The 17,536-nt window shown below is 39.8% G+C and overlaps 1 protein-coding gene across 1 annotated transcript in view; it reads right to left on the bottom strand.

Annotated features, from left to right (window-relative positions):
• Positions 1-17,536, bottom strand: part of LOC115281039 (zinc finger protein 91-like) — a 239,667-nt gene that overhangs the window by 184,646 nt on the left and 37,485 nt on the right.

Genomic DNA, 17,536 nt, shown 5'->3' with positions numbered 1-17,536 from the left:
CAGGTCACAATCTCGCGGTTTGTGAGTTCAAGCCCCACGTGGGACTCTGTGCTGACAGCTCAGAGCCTGGAGCCTGCTTCAGATTCTGTGTCTCCTTTCCCTCTGCCCTCCCTGGCTCACGCTCTGTCTCTCTCAAAATAAAATAAAGTCATAAAAAAAGTTTTTTAATTAAAAATAAATAAATAAATAAATAAATAAAAATAAAAGGAGACTTGAGGGGCGCCTGGGTGGCTCAGTCAGTTAAGCCTCCAACTTCGGCTCAGGTCAGATCTCACATTCGTGGGTTTGAGCCCTGCGTCAGGCTCTGGGGTGACAGCTAGCTCAGAGCCTGGAGCCTGCTTCCGGTTCTGTGTCTCCTTCTCTCTCTGCCCCTCCCCCTCTCATGCTCTGTCTCTCTCTGTATCAAAAATAAATAAAAAAAACATATTAAAAAATTTTTAAAGGAAACTTGATACTAAATTCAATAATTCAGTACGTAATCCTAGACTGTATCCTGGACAGTGGCTGAAGGATAGAGGATGAGGATAGGGTAAGTTGCTAAAAAGAAATTAGGTCCAGTGAAAAATTCTGAATACAGACTGTTAAATAACAGTATTGCATAATTGTTAAAATTTCTTACTTTAATAAGTGTACTGTGGTTATGTAAGAGAAGGCTCTTGCTCTGAGGAAATAACACACTGATGTGTGTAAGGGTAAAGAAGCAAATTGTCCACAACTTATTCTTTAATAATTCAGGTAAACTGTGTATTGTGTATGTGTGTGTGTGTGCGCACACGCATAGAGAGAGAGAACAACTGCCAGCACATATAGGAATGATAGTGTAAATGGGGTGCAGGGAAGAAGCTTAGGAATCCCCTGGGCTTACACCACTGGGTTAACAAGGCCTAAAGAAGTACAAAGCCATAGGATGCTCACACCAGAGTTTGGATAAACAAGATTAGGAACCCACGATAGAGAGGAAGTGCAAAGGCCCCCAAAATAGAGAGTGGGGCAAAGGCACCCCAATACAAAGGTATATGAGGTAAGCAAGATTAGGCATTCAGGGTGAAAAAGCCCCCCAATTTTGTAAAAAGCTGCTTTCACAGGAAGGAAGGACCAAATTAGGTAAACAGGTAAATAGAGCTATGGACTACTGCACTATGGGTAATACTGCCCAGAACAGAGCTGATTTTAAAAAGGTGCCTTGTGAACCCTGAAGTTGTTTGCCCTGTCTTATGCCCTAGGCTAGCTCAGATAAACAGACATGGCGCCTCATGTCTGCCATGAACAACCATCTGCCCATCTGCCCGGTGCCAGGATTTTGTTTTATACTGACCCAAACCCCTATCTTCAAAACCCCTTTCCCTCAGGCCTCTGAGTTGATGTTCACCGATTCATTGTCTCTTTATGCACACACATCACATTTGTAAGCCTTCTGATCTTAATAAATACGAGGCAAAGACCCTTATTCAGGGCTCTTGTCTTTTCCTGGACATTAGCCATCTCTCGCTTTTAATCCTGAGTTGGCTCTCTTGTAGCCAAGAGAGAACTTTAGACTTAGAGTCTATGACAATGGAGCAAAATAAAACTATTGGTGAGTCTGAGTAAAGAGTACACAAGACTACCTTGTATTATTCTTCTAAATTTTCTGCAAGTTTGAAATTTAATCAAAATGGAGAAGTTACCCAAAACAAGACATATTATTAAATAATTCTCATATTAAATATGAAACTAAATAGAAATATAAGATACCCAGAAATGAACTGAAAAGAACAATATATATATAAAGCCTAGAAACGGGAAAATTACAAAGATAAAGAAAAAGTAGTAACATTGAACTTAAAAAAAATAAAACTGATCAGAATTCAATATTGTAACAAAAGAATCTCAAAAATAGCAGGAAAGGATGATAAGAATAAAAACAATATGAAAAAATTTTAAGTATGTAAGATTTACAAAACTCAAGGCTTGGTTTGAAAAACATGAAGACTGCTATTAAGCATATATGTATCCTATATGCTTTAGGTTTTCTCTCAAAACCCTACTAAAATGACCAAATAATGACAGTTTCATATTAATTGCTGGCAAGTACACAGGTGTAGCAGACATTGTTGACTGCCTCCTCCAAAACCATCCCTCCTCTACTTCCTTGCTACAAGACTGGTTTTGTTTTTGTTTTTGTTTTGATAGCTACAGTACCCAGCTCCAGAAAATGAATCATGATTTGTCTGTCAGTGATTCACTCTGATTACAATCAGAATCAATTGAGTAGCTTTTTTTTTAAAAAAAATGTTTACTTTTGAGAGGGACAGAGCACAAGCCAGGGAGGGGGCAGAGAGAGAGAGGAAGACACAGAAGCCAAAGTAGACTCCAGGCTCTGAGCTGTCAGCACAGATCCGAATGCAGGGCTTGAACTCACACAAACTGTGAGATCATGACCTAAGCTGAAGTCAGATGCTTAGCCAACCAGGCCACCCAGGCGCCCCAACTGGGTAGCTTTAAAAATTCTACAGCTTGAGGGGCACCTGAGTGCTCAGTCGGTTAAGCATCTGACTTCGGCTCAGGTCATGATCTTATGGTTCGTGGGTTCAAGCCCCATGTCGGGCTCTGGACTGACAACTTGGAGCTTGGAGCCTGGAGCTTGCTTTGGATTCTGTGTCTCCCTCTCTCTCTGCCCCTCTCCTGCTCATGCTTTCTCTCTCTCTCTCTCAAAAATAAACACTAAAAATTTTTTTAAATCTATAGCTTGAACCCCACTCCACACCAATTACATCTCAATGTTTTTCTTGTCACCTTATATGAGCTTTTAAGTCATTAGTTCTCAGCTGTGGGTAGCATTCTAAAATCGTCAGTGCTCTTTTTAAAATGATGATGCCCACATCATATCCCAGATGAATTAAAATCAGAATCGCTGTGGGTGGAACCCAGACATTGATAACCAAGATTAAGAATAACTAGTTAAATTAAAAGAAATCATTGCAACCTATTTGTTGCAAGTGCTTTTTTGCACCTCATGTAGCCATAAGCAAACTGACTGGAAGTGGAGAAACAGGCTCTGTCAGAGACAGCTCGGTGTACTATGAAGCAAACAAGCTATAACTTGGAAATATTTACGGAAGTCTAAAATGTGTTCACAATAGCAAACAACCTATTGTGAAGTATAACTTGGAAATAAATATTTACTGAAGTCTAAAATGTGTACTTTTAGTATATACCTTAGAGAAGGTCTATATATAAATATTCACTGGAACAGTGCTGGCCACAGTGATAACTATATAAAATCTAAATGTTTAAAAACCAGAGGATTAAACATACCACAATGTTACAAAATATGGCCTTATATGAAGCAATTAAAGTGAGGTGGTTCTATACTTAGGTGTGTAATTCTCCACACAGAATGATAAAGCACATTTCAGAATGGTAACAATAGCTACCAAATGACTCACACTACGTGGAAGTTCTGAGTGAATGTTCTAAGAATCCTGTTCTAAGGATTTTACATGAACCAATTTAAACCTTGGACCAACCCTATCATGCAGTTACTTTACACATTTTGCAGGATACACTTATAATTCTCTTTATAGAGATATACTTTTAAGTGGCAAAATGGTACCACATACATGTGTGCACATATTTAAATGTATAGGATAAGGGTAAAAAGGATAAATAAAATTGTTAACAGTGGCCACCTTTGCGTCCTTTGGGGATATACCTGGGACTGGGGACTGTGATCACAAGGGACTTGAGCTCCTCCATACGTATAAATTATTTGTACAGAAAGGGATGTTCATTGACAATATACATAATTATGATTTAAAAATAAAATTTATAAATTTTAGCCATTCAGGCTAAGGGGTTACTTGTTTACAAAGACAATAGTTTGTAAGCAAATCATATTCAACAAAAGGGGCTTGATAAAATGGCAACACTATCAGACTCATGATAAAGGTAAATGTGGAGAAACATGACAGCTATTCATAAGGTACTTAGGCATGGTAAACATGGGTGGCCACAGTATGGTCACATTAAAAAAAGAATTTGATTACTATATCAAAATAATAATATACAATACTTTAAAACCCGGGAGCATGATGTATCAAGCCTTATTCCCCAAAGGATCTTAACAGGCACATTTTGAGAGCAATCTTCAATTGATAGGACTACAGATGACCGTTTTTTAAATTTCTGCTTCTCTGTATTTTCTAAATTTGTTATAATAATTATTTTGTAATGAAAGGAATAGAGACTATAGCTATCATCAGAAAAAAGTGACATATTTGATCAGGTATTCAAAGATTTGTAAAAGGAAATCATCTAAACATGGCATAGGTACAAGTACAGATTTTTAATTTTTAAATTAAAAAAATTTCAAATAGAGAATACAACCTATTTAAATAATATAACACCAAGTAGGTAATGCAAAGTAAGGGAAAAGGAAATAAATTATTACTGGATAAAAGACACTGGAATAATACTGGGTAAATGAAAAATAACTAAATTTAGATCCCCAATACACAGCAAAACAAACTTAAAATGGATTAAAAGTTACGTATATAGAAGAATTGAAATGTACAGGCCTGGCTCTCAATGATTCACAAGGCATTAGGGGAACAAAATTTGCCTGTAAGATCCTTTGCGGAATAAGGCTTGATACATCTCGCTCCCAGATTTTAAGGTACTGTATAAAAAGAATGGTATTGGCATAAAAAGACACATAGATCAATGGAACAGAATAGAGACTCAGAAATAAACCTATGTACCAGAAACCCAAAAATAAACTATGGTCAATTAATTTACAACATAGGAGCCAAATAAATACAACAAGGAAAAAACAGTCTCTTTAATAAATGGTGTTGGAAAAACTAGACAGTCACATGCAAAGAGTGAAACTAGATTGCTATCTTATACCATATAAAAAATTAACTCAAAATGGATTAAAGACTTGAAAAGAAAATGTGAAACATACAACTTCTAGAAGAAAACAGAGGCTGTTAGCTCCTCGACACTGGTCTTGGATATGATTTTTTGGATAAAACTCCATAAGCAAAGACAACAAAAGCAAAATTAAACAAGTGGAGGGGCACCTGGGTGGCTCAGGTTAAGGGTCTGACTCTTGAATTCAGCTCAGGTCATGATCTCACAGTTCATGGGCTCAAACCCCATGTCAGCCTCTGCAATGAGCATGGAGCCTGACTGGGATTCTTTCTGCCTCTGCCTCTCCCCCATTCGCACACGAGTGTGCACACACACGCACGCTCTCTCTCAATAAATATTTTTTTTAAAGTGGACTATATTAAACAAAGAAAGCTTCTGAATAGCAAAGGAAATCATCAACAAAATAAAAAGGCAACCTACTGAAGGGGAGGAAATATTTACAAATATAAAGGTATTTATACCTTGTGTGTATACTATAAGGGTATATGATAATATCCAAAATATATATAAAGAAGTATAACTCAACAGCAAAAACACAATCTGATTTTTAAAATGGGCAGAGAATCTGAATAGACATTTCTCCAAAGAAGACATACAGATAGCCAACAGGTACATGAAGTGATGCTCAACATCACTAATCATTAGGGAAATGCAAATCAAAACTACAATGAGATATCATCTCACAATTGTTAGAATGGCTATTATCAAAAAGACAAGGAATACTGTATTGGAGAAGTTATGGAGAAAAGGGAACCCTCACGCACTGTTGGTAGGAATGTAAACTGGTGTAGCCACTATGGAAAACAGTGTGGAGGATCCTCAAAAAGTTAAAAATAGAATTCCCATATTATCCAGCAACTCCACTTGTGAGTATTTATCCAAAGAAAATGAAACCACTAATTCAGAAAGACATATGCACCCCCATGTTCACTGCAGCATTGTTTACAATAGCCAAGATATGGAAATAATCTGGGAATCTGAGTAACCCACGATGGATGAATAAAGATATTATATATATAAAACATATATATGGTTCAGTCATAAAAATGAATGAAATATTGCCATATAAGACAACACAGATGTACCTCAAGGTCATTATCCTAAGTGAAGTGAAGTCAGACAAAATAAATACCATATACTTTCACTTATATGTGAAATTTATTTTTTTAATGTTTGTTTATTTTTGAGAGAGAGCGTGCAACCGGGGAGGGGCAGAGAGAGTAGGGAACAACAGAGGATCAGAAGCAGGCTCTATGCTGACAGCAGAGAACCTGATATGGGGCTTGAACTCACGAACCATGAGGTCTTGACCTGAGCTGAAATCAGACACTTAACTGACTAAGCCACCCAACCACCCCCTCATTTATATACAGAATTTAAACAACTAAAGGCCAAGCTCACAGACACAGAGAATAGTCGGTAGTTTCCAGAGATCAGGGGTGGGGGGTGTGAAATGGGTAAAGGGGCTCAAAGGGTACAAACTTCCAGTTATGAAAGAAGTAAGTCATGGGGAATTAATAATTGCATATTTAAAAGTTGCTAACAGTAATCTTAAAACTCCTCATAACAAGAAAAAACTACATATGGTGATATTAATTAGACTTACTATGAGGTCATTTCAAAATATATACAAATATCAGTATATTATGTGGCACATCTGAAACTAATATAATGTTACATGCCAATTATACCTCAATTTAAAATAAAAGATCCTTTGGGAACCACCAAAAAAGGCCTTTAGTTAAGGGCTTTATACTGTCATTGATATAAAGCTCCCAAGAATGAGAAACAGAGAGAGGGAGCTAACGTTTCTTGAACTTTTGATGTGTGCCAAGTGCTCCACACATATCTTATCTCATTCTCAACACCGAGTGAGAATGAGAGCCTCTCGTCTGCAGGTTAAACAGCTCACAGGTGGTGCAGCTGAATCAGAAGCCACATCTGCCACCACAGCCCGTGCTATGCCAGAGAGGATAGCACAGGTAAGATAATCCGAGAGGCGGGGTTTCTTTCTTTCCCTGAAGGAGCCAATATTTAAACTAAACAGCTGATGAGAATAAATGGCCAAGATGCAGAGGCAGAAACTACCTGACAATAAAGGAGGGTAGGGGGGAGAGGAAGGGGCAGTTATAAAACATAGAAAGATCTACATGTTAAAGCCCATGACTAGAAAGCTTTTAGAAGAGAACATGAGAAAATCTTCATTACGTCTAGGTAGCAGAAACTAACCACTGAAAAAGATTTCCTTACATTTAAGGCCAGAATTTCTACTCATCAAAAGGCACCAGAATGAAAAACTAAGAGAACAGTACAAGATACCATACAAAACAGAACTGACTGGACCAATGTTATCGAAATAAAAATTAGACAATAAGTATCTATCTGTATCTAAGTCTATACCTATTTTTTTAAAGATTTTATTCTTAAGTAATTTCCACACCCAATGTGGGGCTCAAACTCATAGACATCAGATCAAGAGTTGCACACTCACTGACTGAGCCAGCCAGGTGCCCGCACCTAATTTTTATATCCCCACTTTTTAAAAATGTTTTTATTTTTGAGAGAGCGGGCGAGAGCACAAGCACGAGTAGGGGAGAGGCATGGAGTGAGAGAGAGACACAGGATCTGAAGCAGGCTCCAGGCTCTGTGCTGTCAGCACAGAGCCCAACACCGGGCTCAAACCCACGAGCCGTGAGATCATGACCTGAGTCAAAGTCGGATGCTTAACTGACGGGCCACCCAGGCGCCCCTACATCCCTAGTTTCAAAAATGTATTTGAGGAGACTAAGAATTAAAGAAAAAAATGTTTTAATAATACACAAAGGTCATAGGTAATAGGTACTCAATATCAAAAATCCAGACTAAAATTATTACTAGGATTGATCATTATTTGAAGTGCTCAGATTCCTGGCACTCAGTGCAAAAGGGAAATACTATACCATGGATTATATGATTTCTATTTGCCTCGGACTATTTACAGGAGATAAGCAAGACTTTGTTGAGAAACATTAAGAAGACTTAAGTCAATTGACAGGCTTGTATTATTAGAAGATTCCCCAATTTCTTTTTTATTTTTTTAAGATTTTAAAAAAATGTCTTGGGGTTGCCTGGGTGGCTCAGTCAAACATCCAACTTTGGCTCAGGTCGTGATGATGGCTTGTGGGTTGGAGCCCTGTGTTGGGTTCTGTGATGACAGGTCAGCACCTGGAGCCGGCTTTGGATTCTGTGGCCTCCATCTCTACCCCTCCCTTGCTTGCGCTTTGCTCTCTCTCTCTCCCCCTCAAAAATAAACATTAAGAAACTTTAAATAAAGTAAGTAAATGTCTTTTATTTATTTTGAGAGAGAGAGGGAGAGTGCACATGGGGGCAGGGCAGAGAGAAGGAGAGAGAGAATCTCAAGCAGGCGCCACACGGTCCGTGCAGAGCTGAAAGCAGGGTTTGATCTCACAAACCGAGAGATCATGACCTGAGCTGAAATCGAGCGTTGGACATTTAACCAACGGAGCCACCCATTTACCCCAAGACCCCCCAAATTTCTATTCACACAATTATAGATACAATGCAGTTCAATCTAAATCACAAAAGATGCCTGTGTGGAACCAAGCTATTTCCAAAATTTATACGGAAATGCCATAGGAACATAAACAGCCAAGACGCTCTTGAGTAACAAAAGACGGCTTGCTCTAAATACTATAAAGTCACAGTGAATAAGACAGCATGATATTGCTGCAAGGAGAGAAAAATGGAGCAATGGAACCGAATATAATGTCCTGAGATACAGGTAGACATAGGTGGTCACTTGGGTTTTTCCTAAAATGGTATTGCCCATCAGGGTAGAAAGACGAACTTTTCAGTAAATGGCGCTGGAACAACTGGATATCCACGTGGGGGATAAAATGAAATTAAACCACTACCTACAGGAGTCAATTCCAGGCAGTGGAAAGATCTACATGTTAAAGCCCATGACTAGAAAGCATTTAGAAGAGAACATGAGAAAATCTTCATTACCTCTAGGTAGCAGAAACTAACCACTGAAAAAGATTTCCTTACATTTAAGGCCAGAATTTCTATTCATCAAAAGGCACCAGAATGAAAAACTAAGCCAGAGCATAAGAAAATATTTAGTCACCATTATACAGAAGATATATACACATATGTATCTCAACTGCTGTAATCAGAGAAAAACAACCCAATTAAAATTTGGCAAAACATTTGAACAAGCATTTTACAAAAAAGGACATCCAGGTGGGCAAGAATTGGTGTTATGTTTCATTGATAATAAAGGAACTATCACCTAAATGTGATAACATTAAATATCCACCAAATTGGCAAAAATTTAAAAGTATGACAATGCCAAGGGCTGGCATGAATGTGGAGCAAAAAGAACCTTTGTGAGCTGCTGATATAAGTAAAACACTTTGCACAGTATCTTTAGAGAACAGTTTGACATTGTCTAGTAAAACTGAAGATGTATAAACTCTATTCCTCAGCAATTTAAATCACAATTTTAGTATTTATGCTAAAGAAATGCGAGCACATCTGTACCGAAATATAATCTGTGCACAAAATACTAATAGTCACGATGCTGGTAATGGCCCAAAACTGGAAGCAAGTCAAAAAGTCAAATAGCCATTAAAAAATAGAATGGATAAAAAATAAATTGTAATGCTATCATACAAGAAAATATATATATACATAGCAATGGAAAAAATGAAGTGTAGTTACAGGAAACATGACTGAAGTTCACATTTTTTTATGAAAAAAGACACAAAAGAATGTCCACTCATACAAAGAGAGGAAACAGACATAAACTAAACTTATATGATTTTGGAATGCACACACAGGTACTAAAATTCTAATATAAGCCAAAGAAAAGATGACAGAGGTTACTACCAGAAGAGCACAATTGTTTGTGATTGTGGAGGGGTGTATCAGAGATTTCGGTAGAGATGGTTGTATTTTATTTCTTAGGTATTCCTACATGAGTCTTTAGAATTATGTATTAAACAATACAAATAAATAGGATATACTATTTCTGTATCTAATTTGAGAGCAAAAAAAAAAAAGCCAAAGGCACTCAAAAAAATATGCACTTCTAAAAATGTTCAAATATTAAATCATGTGGGAAAATATTTAAATATATGTAAAAAATGTAGGCCATAATGATAAATGCTGAATGAATTCAGTTTTTAAAAATCATGCTTTATATATGTACAAAAAACACAGCGGGGAGAAAATGCACAGAAGTAAGCATTGGTTTTAACTGCGAATGGACATTTTCTTCAAAATGGTTTAAGTAATTGTTTAAAATAATCATGCTTTACTTTTATCAGTAGGAAGAAACAGTATTTTTCTAAAGACAGCATAAGGGAAAATTAAACCATTTGACAACTTAGTAAGAGAAAATCAGGTGCATGTGAGGGAGTAGGGTGTGCCACCAACCACATTTTCTCCGAGGGGAAATTCCAGGGATCAAGTCACCTGATGGACAAGAATTTTCAAGAGGAGGAAAGCAAGTCAAGTCCTGACAAAGAAAAGGGGGTTTCGGGGAAACAAGGGGAAACAGCAAACTACCTTGCAGGTGCCTTGTGGATTTTCAACAGCCATTCTTTCCTCCACTCTGGAAGCCTCTGTGCAAGCAAAGCAGAGCTGGGGAAGAAGAAAGAAGTCAGGAAACACCAGGCTCTTTTGGGAGCCCAGGTCAACCAACCACCCGCAACCTAGGGTGTCCTGTTCAACACCAGCATCAAGACAAGGGCAGGGTCACTGCCGTTCTGGGCAGAATCTGTCCCTGAGCTCACAGAGGTCTCCCGGGAACAGAGCGCTGGAGTCACAAAGGCAGACAAAGGCGTCCCACAACTACAGTGCTGTACAGACATATATTCCTACAAACACATCCGCGCCACGAGGACACAGGCACCCCAAACCTAAACACAAATGGGTGCATATGGTCACACAAGCAGACACACCGCGGGTACACACACAGTCACAACCGCAGTCATAGGCACCCCACGCTCTCACATTCCGACTGCCACTCTTCATGGGGACACAGTGACAACAAGGAATTCACATGCACCCTACACCAATAATATCACAAATACACACACCTTGGGTAAATACAATCACTGATCGCAGTTAAGGCATCCCATACCCACAGTTCAGCAAATGGTCACAAACACCCACACACACAGACACACGAGACACCCAGTTTTACCAACGCGGCCAAAGAACGCTACACTCGCAAACACCCGGTCACACAATTACCTCATTACACATGAACAATCATAACCGCAAATCAAGCCCCCCTCCCCGCCCTCACAGTTCCGTACACGCTTACACTGGCACACAGACAGTCACATTTAGACACACACCCTCCTCACAATCTCCCCTTCTCAGCCGGCTCCCCTACCCACCCCACACAGGCCAGAGGTTCCAGACACGCCGGCCCCAACCCCGGGCCACCTCACCTACGCCTCCTTCGGTACTGGCAGCACCCCCCCTACTCTACTTGGAACAAGTCGAACCCAGCAGCTCCCACAGCGCCCTGGGGCCATTTGCTCCTACCCGCCAGGAGATCCCGCCCACTGCTCAGGAGAAGGTCTAGTTCTCGCGGGAGGGGGAACTGAGCCGAGAGGCCTCTGGGAGATGTAGTACGGAATGCGACAGGTTGCAGAAAAGCTGTCGCCTGGATATCCCTATTCCGCAGCGGCACGAAGCCTGCACCTAGCCAAAACTGCTCACCCGAGGCTTCCGCGAGCGTCAACTGACAAGGACTCCGTCGACCAAACTGTAGTCAGGCTCCGCTGAGCCCTCCTCTTGACTAGACCTGGTCCTTGACCGGCAAACCCTAGTTCAGCAAGAATCCCTTTGCCCTTGATATTTAACCAAGCTTCTCTTAGTAATTTTCTATCCACTGACTCCCTCACACTGCCCATTTGATATAAATCCCAGCTATGTTACATACTGACTTGAGTTCATTCTCTCTTCTCTAATTGCGACAGTCTTTCATAAAGTCTTGCTTACCTGTTTAACTTCTCTGGTGCAATTTTTCGTTAACATAGACCCCAGAGCGTCTCTCTCCAGCTTTGACAGTTCACCTGTAACATACTGGGTCCTACAGGCATCCTTCCCAGGCATCCTGGGAAATGCAATCCTGGCTTTTGTCAATGGCCAGATGGACCAGGCCAAGATAAGCTGAATCCTCTAGTAGCGTGGATGCACTTAGGTGTCCTGATGGTGCTCAGAATTCTGCTTCGAAGATGCTCTTGAGGCAAGCTGCTGCGGAACTTGTCGGGGAGCCAGAAGAACGAACCCAAATGTGGACCCGAAGATCTGTGCCCAAACCACCCTGAATCTGCCCAAACCAAACACAGAATCTGGAGCAGGCTCCAGGCTCTGAGCTAGCTGTCAGCACAGAACCCGATGTGGGGCTCAAACCCACGAACTGTGAGATGATGACCTGAGCCGAAGCCGGATCCTTAACCAACTGAGCCACCCAGGTGCCACAGTATGACATTTTAAACAAGGTATATTTTGCTATAGCAGTACCTGTTTTGTCCACAAAATCTTGCCCCCAGACATTTACTCTTCTCTGTTCTTTGGGAGTCATTGATTGGGTAAACACTCAGAGACGTGATTATTCACTTCAAACAGGAGTATCAGCCACAAGTAAAAGATGGCTTGGTGGGTTAAGCATCTGACTCTTGATTTCAGCTCAGGTCATGATCTCATGGTTTGTGAGATCAAGCCCTGCATCGGGCTCTGTGCTGACAGCATGGAGCCTGCTTGGGAATCTCTCTCTGCTTCTCTCTCTCTCTCTCTCTCTCTCTCTCTCTCTCTCTCTCTTTCTCTCTCTCTCTCTCACTCACACACACACACACACACACACAGTCAATAAACATTAAAAAATTAACAGATGTTCAGAGGAATCTGTACAGCGATGTGATGCTGGAGAACTAGAGCAATACAGCTATGTTAGGCATGGATATATCGCTCTCTGTATAATCCAACTTTTGAAAGTAAAGTGCCATCTCTTTTCCATTTCTGAAATGTTTAGAACAATTGCATGGCATAAGAGATTCAGCTTTGAGATGCAAACTTCAGATATTCTCAAGTTAAGGTAAAACGTTATTTCTTTTGTTCTTTTTATGGCAACTTCCATATTAAAGGCTCGGGCTCAGTCTGAGTTTAGGGATTGTACTTGAATTCAAATCTTAGGTCACTTTCCTTTTTTGGCCTATCATATCACCAAACTGGATGAAATCTTTAAGTTGGAACAAGAAGAGAGGCCATGAGTGGTAAACAGAGGAAAGGTAAAGGAGGTTCTAAGTTGAGTGAGTGGAATAAGACAGAATATAGATGTTCAGCAAGAGAGCTAACACCCCTGAAATGTTTTTCAGGATTTCCTTCCTACTCTCCTTGAGTTTCAGTTGATGTGAGCCCTTCTGTCCTCATTGTTCCTCGCTCAGTGCCCTCTTTTATTTAAGGAACCCTAGAGGCCATATTCTGTTTATTTTCATAGTCTACATATGCAGTCAGTCCTTCATAAATCTGCAGTCTTTCAAAACTATTATTGTTGCACACTGCAGTTTCTTTTTATTACATCCCATTTTCTATCTTTCCATTGCTAAAAGCTTCAGGGTTATATTTTACATCTTCATTTCACAGTCATACTTCAGCAGCCTTCGTCACCTCTCAAAGATACTAGCTTAGTAACTTAGTATAATTTTCCTCCTAGCTTTCCTTTCTGCCAACTTTTTTTTTTATTTCACAATTGTCTTTATTTTTTTATGTTTTATATTTTTGAGAGACTGAGAAAGAGCATGTGTGCATATGCACATGAACAGGGCAGGGGCTGAGAGACAGGGAGACACAGAATCTGAAATAGGCTTCAGGCTCTGAGCTGTCAGCACAGAGACTGACGTGGGGCTTGAACCCACAAACCATGAGATCATGACCTGAGGTGAAGTCAGACTCCTAACCTACTGAATCACCCAGGTGCCCCACTTCACAATTATTGTTAAAGAAATCATCTCACAGATCTTAAAAATGTAAACAAGGTTATAGTGAAAAAAATCTCCCTTTTACTATTTCTCTTCACATGCATCTACTGTGGCTAGTTTCTTATGTAAACTACTCTGAGTAATTCTAAGTCGATACCAACATATCTATGTGCATAAAGCCCCTCATCTTTATTTTTCATAATGTTAGTATAAAGCATCTTATTTTTTACTATTATATCTTAGGAGACATCCCATATTAATACATATTCCTTGTTCTTATGGTGGCATAGTATTTTGTGATAGGGGAAATGTCATACTTTCATACCATATTTGTGAATATATGTTTTCAGGTTTCTAAAATTCAGGAATGAATATCCTTATATATTCAGCTTTGCACAAATGTGCATGCATCTTTATAATAAATTCCTCTAAGCAGTGCTGGATCAGAAATGATGTATAAATATTTGCAATCCAGATAAGATGAATTGCTTTCCATTCCCACCAAAAAAAATTATGAGAGTGCCTATTTCCTGTTCTTGTCAAACACTGCATTTTGCATTTAGCAGCTCATTTGACCTATTGAGCCTTTATATGTGCCAGGTTCTGTTCTAGGAAAGCATCAGTGGGAAAAAATGGCCAAAATTTCTTTTCCTTAAGGAGTTTACATTCTAGTCAGGGAAAGTGGTCAGTGAACATGTAAATGAAATATATAGTATTCCTGATAAAGGTAAGCTCTAAAGAGAAAAATAAAGCTTAGAAATGGGATAGCAAGTGACAAGGGAGTTGCAATTTTATGTTTTTCAAAGTTTTATTTATTTAAAAAATCTCTACACCCAACGTGGGGCTCAAACTCACAACCCCAAGATCAAGAGTTGTGTGCTCTTCTGATTGAGGCAGCCAGGCACGTTGGGAATTGCCATTTTAAATAGAATAGTTAGGAGAAGCCTAAAAAGAAAATATTTGAGCAAAACAAAAAGCGAGGAGTGACATTTTGAAGATATTTTGATAAAGTGAATTATGAACAGAGAAAACACCAAAACAAAAATGCCATAGGTTGGGTACAAGAGTGGTATATTCTAGAAGCAGCAAATTGTGTCACAGTGACAAAGTGAAGCATAGTAGATGAGGAGAAGGAGCTAATGAGGGGAACAATTATGGGAGGTCTTAGAGAGCATTGTAAGAACTTTGCTTATTTTCTCAGTGAGATATGAAGGCAGTGTTGGGTTCTGCACAGAGGAGTAACATGATCTGACTTACATTTAAAAGAGATCACTCGGGAGAGTGGGGGCACCTGGGTGGCTCAGTCAGTTAGGCCTGACTTTGGCTCAGGTTATGACACCACGTTCATGGGTTCGAGTCCCATATCAGGCTCTGTACTGATAAGCTGGGAGCCTGGAGCCTGCTTCTGATTCTATGTCTCCGTCTCTCTCTGCCCTCCCCCTCTCATGCTCTGTCTCTCTGTATCAAAATTAAATAAAGAACATCAAAAAAAAAAAAAAGAGAGAGATCACTTGGGAGGTGGGTGCCAGGGTGGCTCAACCATTAAGTGTCTCTTAACTTTGGCTCAGGTGATGATCTCATGGTTCATGAGTTCAAGTCCTGCATCAGGCTCTGCACTGACAGTGAGGAGCCTGCTTGGGATTATCTCTCTCTCTGCCCCTCCTGAGTTCTCTCTCTTTCTCAAAATAATTGATAAGCTTAAAAAATAAAAATACAATAAAAGAGATCACTCAGTGGTGGCTGGCTAGCTCAGTCAGAAAAGTGTGCGACTCTTGATCTTGGGGTCGTGAGTTCAGACCCCATGTGGGGTATAGAGATTACTTAAATAACTAAAACTTTAAAAGAGAGAGAGAGAGAGAGAGAGAGAGAGAGAGAGAGAGAGACCACTCAGGGTTCTGAGTAGAGAATACAGTATAGGGGAACAAAAAGAAAAAAAAAGAAGCAGGGAGACTAGCTAACGAGCTATTGGAATAATCCAGGTAAGTGATGACAGTCCCTTGGTCTTGGGTGATAGTAGTGGCAGTCATGAGAAGGATTTTTGGATAAGGATTTTGGATTTTAGATAAATTTTGAAGGTAGAGCTGAAAGGATCACATAATTGGTTTGATGTTGGAAATGAAGATAAGAACCTAGGCCCATGCAAGTATTTCAGCTTGAGAAACTGAAAACCAGAATTGTTATTTACTAAAATAAATCTATGGAACGAGCAAGTTTTAAGGGGTAGATGAAGAATTTTGTCTCTACTCTCCTAAACCACTGAGACAGTCCATGTTAAAAAGAAACATTTATTTGTTGTCAATACCTAGATGTCATTTATAATAGAAAGAAGATGAGGGGCGCTTGGGTGGCTCAGTCTGTTAAATGTCTGACTCTTGATTTAGGCTGAGGTCACGATCTCATGGTTCGTGAGTCAGATCCCCACATTGGGCTCTCTGCTGTTAGTGCAGAGCCCGCTTCAGAGGCTCCGGCTCCCTCTGTCAATGCCCCTTCCCTACTCACACACATGTGCACGTGTGCACGCTCTCTGTTCTCAAAAATAAATTAAAAAAAATAATAGTGGGAGGATGAGAATTCTAAGGAAATCTGTTAGGGTAAGACTTAACATAATAACAGATTGCAGGAGGTGAAATTGTGGCACCCCAGAGATAGGTCCGTACTCTAACCCCATGTGAATGTGACCATACTTGGTAAAAGGATCCTTGCAGATGTAATTAAGAATCTCTAGGTGAGTTCATTCTAGATTATCTGGCTGTGACTAAATCCAATGGCAAGTGTCTATAGAAGATGAAAAGCCATCCCAGAGAAGCCATGTGAAGACAGAGGTATAGATTGAAGTTATACAGCAACAAGCTAAGGACACCTGAGTCTGGGTAGGAATTTTTTTTTTTTTTTTGGTCTCTTGGGAACATCTTGATTTTTTTTTTTTCTTCCTGTATTTTCTTATGCCTTTTAATTTTTGTTGTTGTTGAAATCCAGAAATTTTATTTAGGACAGTGGTGTGCAGAAAAGTCTTAACATAGCAGATCTGAGAATTCTTATCTTAGAAAGGTCTGCTTGCACAGTTGGCCCTTGGCTTGTATCTAGAACTTAGATTTCCAGAGGGTTTTCCCACTCCTAATTGATAAAAGTGGCTCACTGTGCCTGTTTGTGCAAATCATATAGTTTATGTTAAGTATCTGCTTTCCTTCTGAAATCCTGGTATGCACCTGACGGAGGCTGCCTATGCGACCAGCACACAATAAAAACTCTAGGGACTGAGTCTCTAATGAACTTCCTTGGTTGGCAACATTTCACATGTGTTGCCAAAACTTGTTGTAGGGGAGGGGCACCTGGGTGGCTGAGTCAGTTGTAGGGGAGGGGCACCTGGGTGGCTCAGTCAGTTGAGCCGAAGCTCAGTTTATGATCTCATGGTTCGTGGGTTCGAGCCCCGCAGGCTCTGTGCTGACAGCTAGCTCAGAGCCTGGAGCCTGTCTTTGGATTTTGTGTCTCCCTCTCTCTCTTATGTCCCCTGCTCATGATGTCTCTCTCTCTCTCTCTCTCTCTCTCTCAAAAATAAATAAAACATTAAAAAATTGTTTTAAATAAAAAAACTTGTAGTAGGGGAAATTAATGTCCTCTGT

This window comes from Suricata suricatta, chromosome 16, assembly GCF_006229205.1.
Source record: "Suricata suricatta isolate VVHF042 chromosome 16, meerkat_22Aug2017_6uvM2_HiC, whole genome shotgun sequence".
NCBI lineage: Eukaryota > Metazoa > Chordata > Mammalia > Carnivora > Herpestidae > Suricata > Suricata suricatta.
Note: the sequence above shows the minus strand (reverse complement) of the source record. Positions and strands in the feature narration are given on the sequence as shown.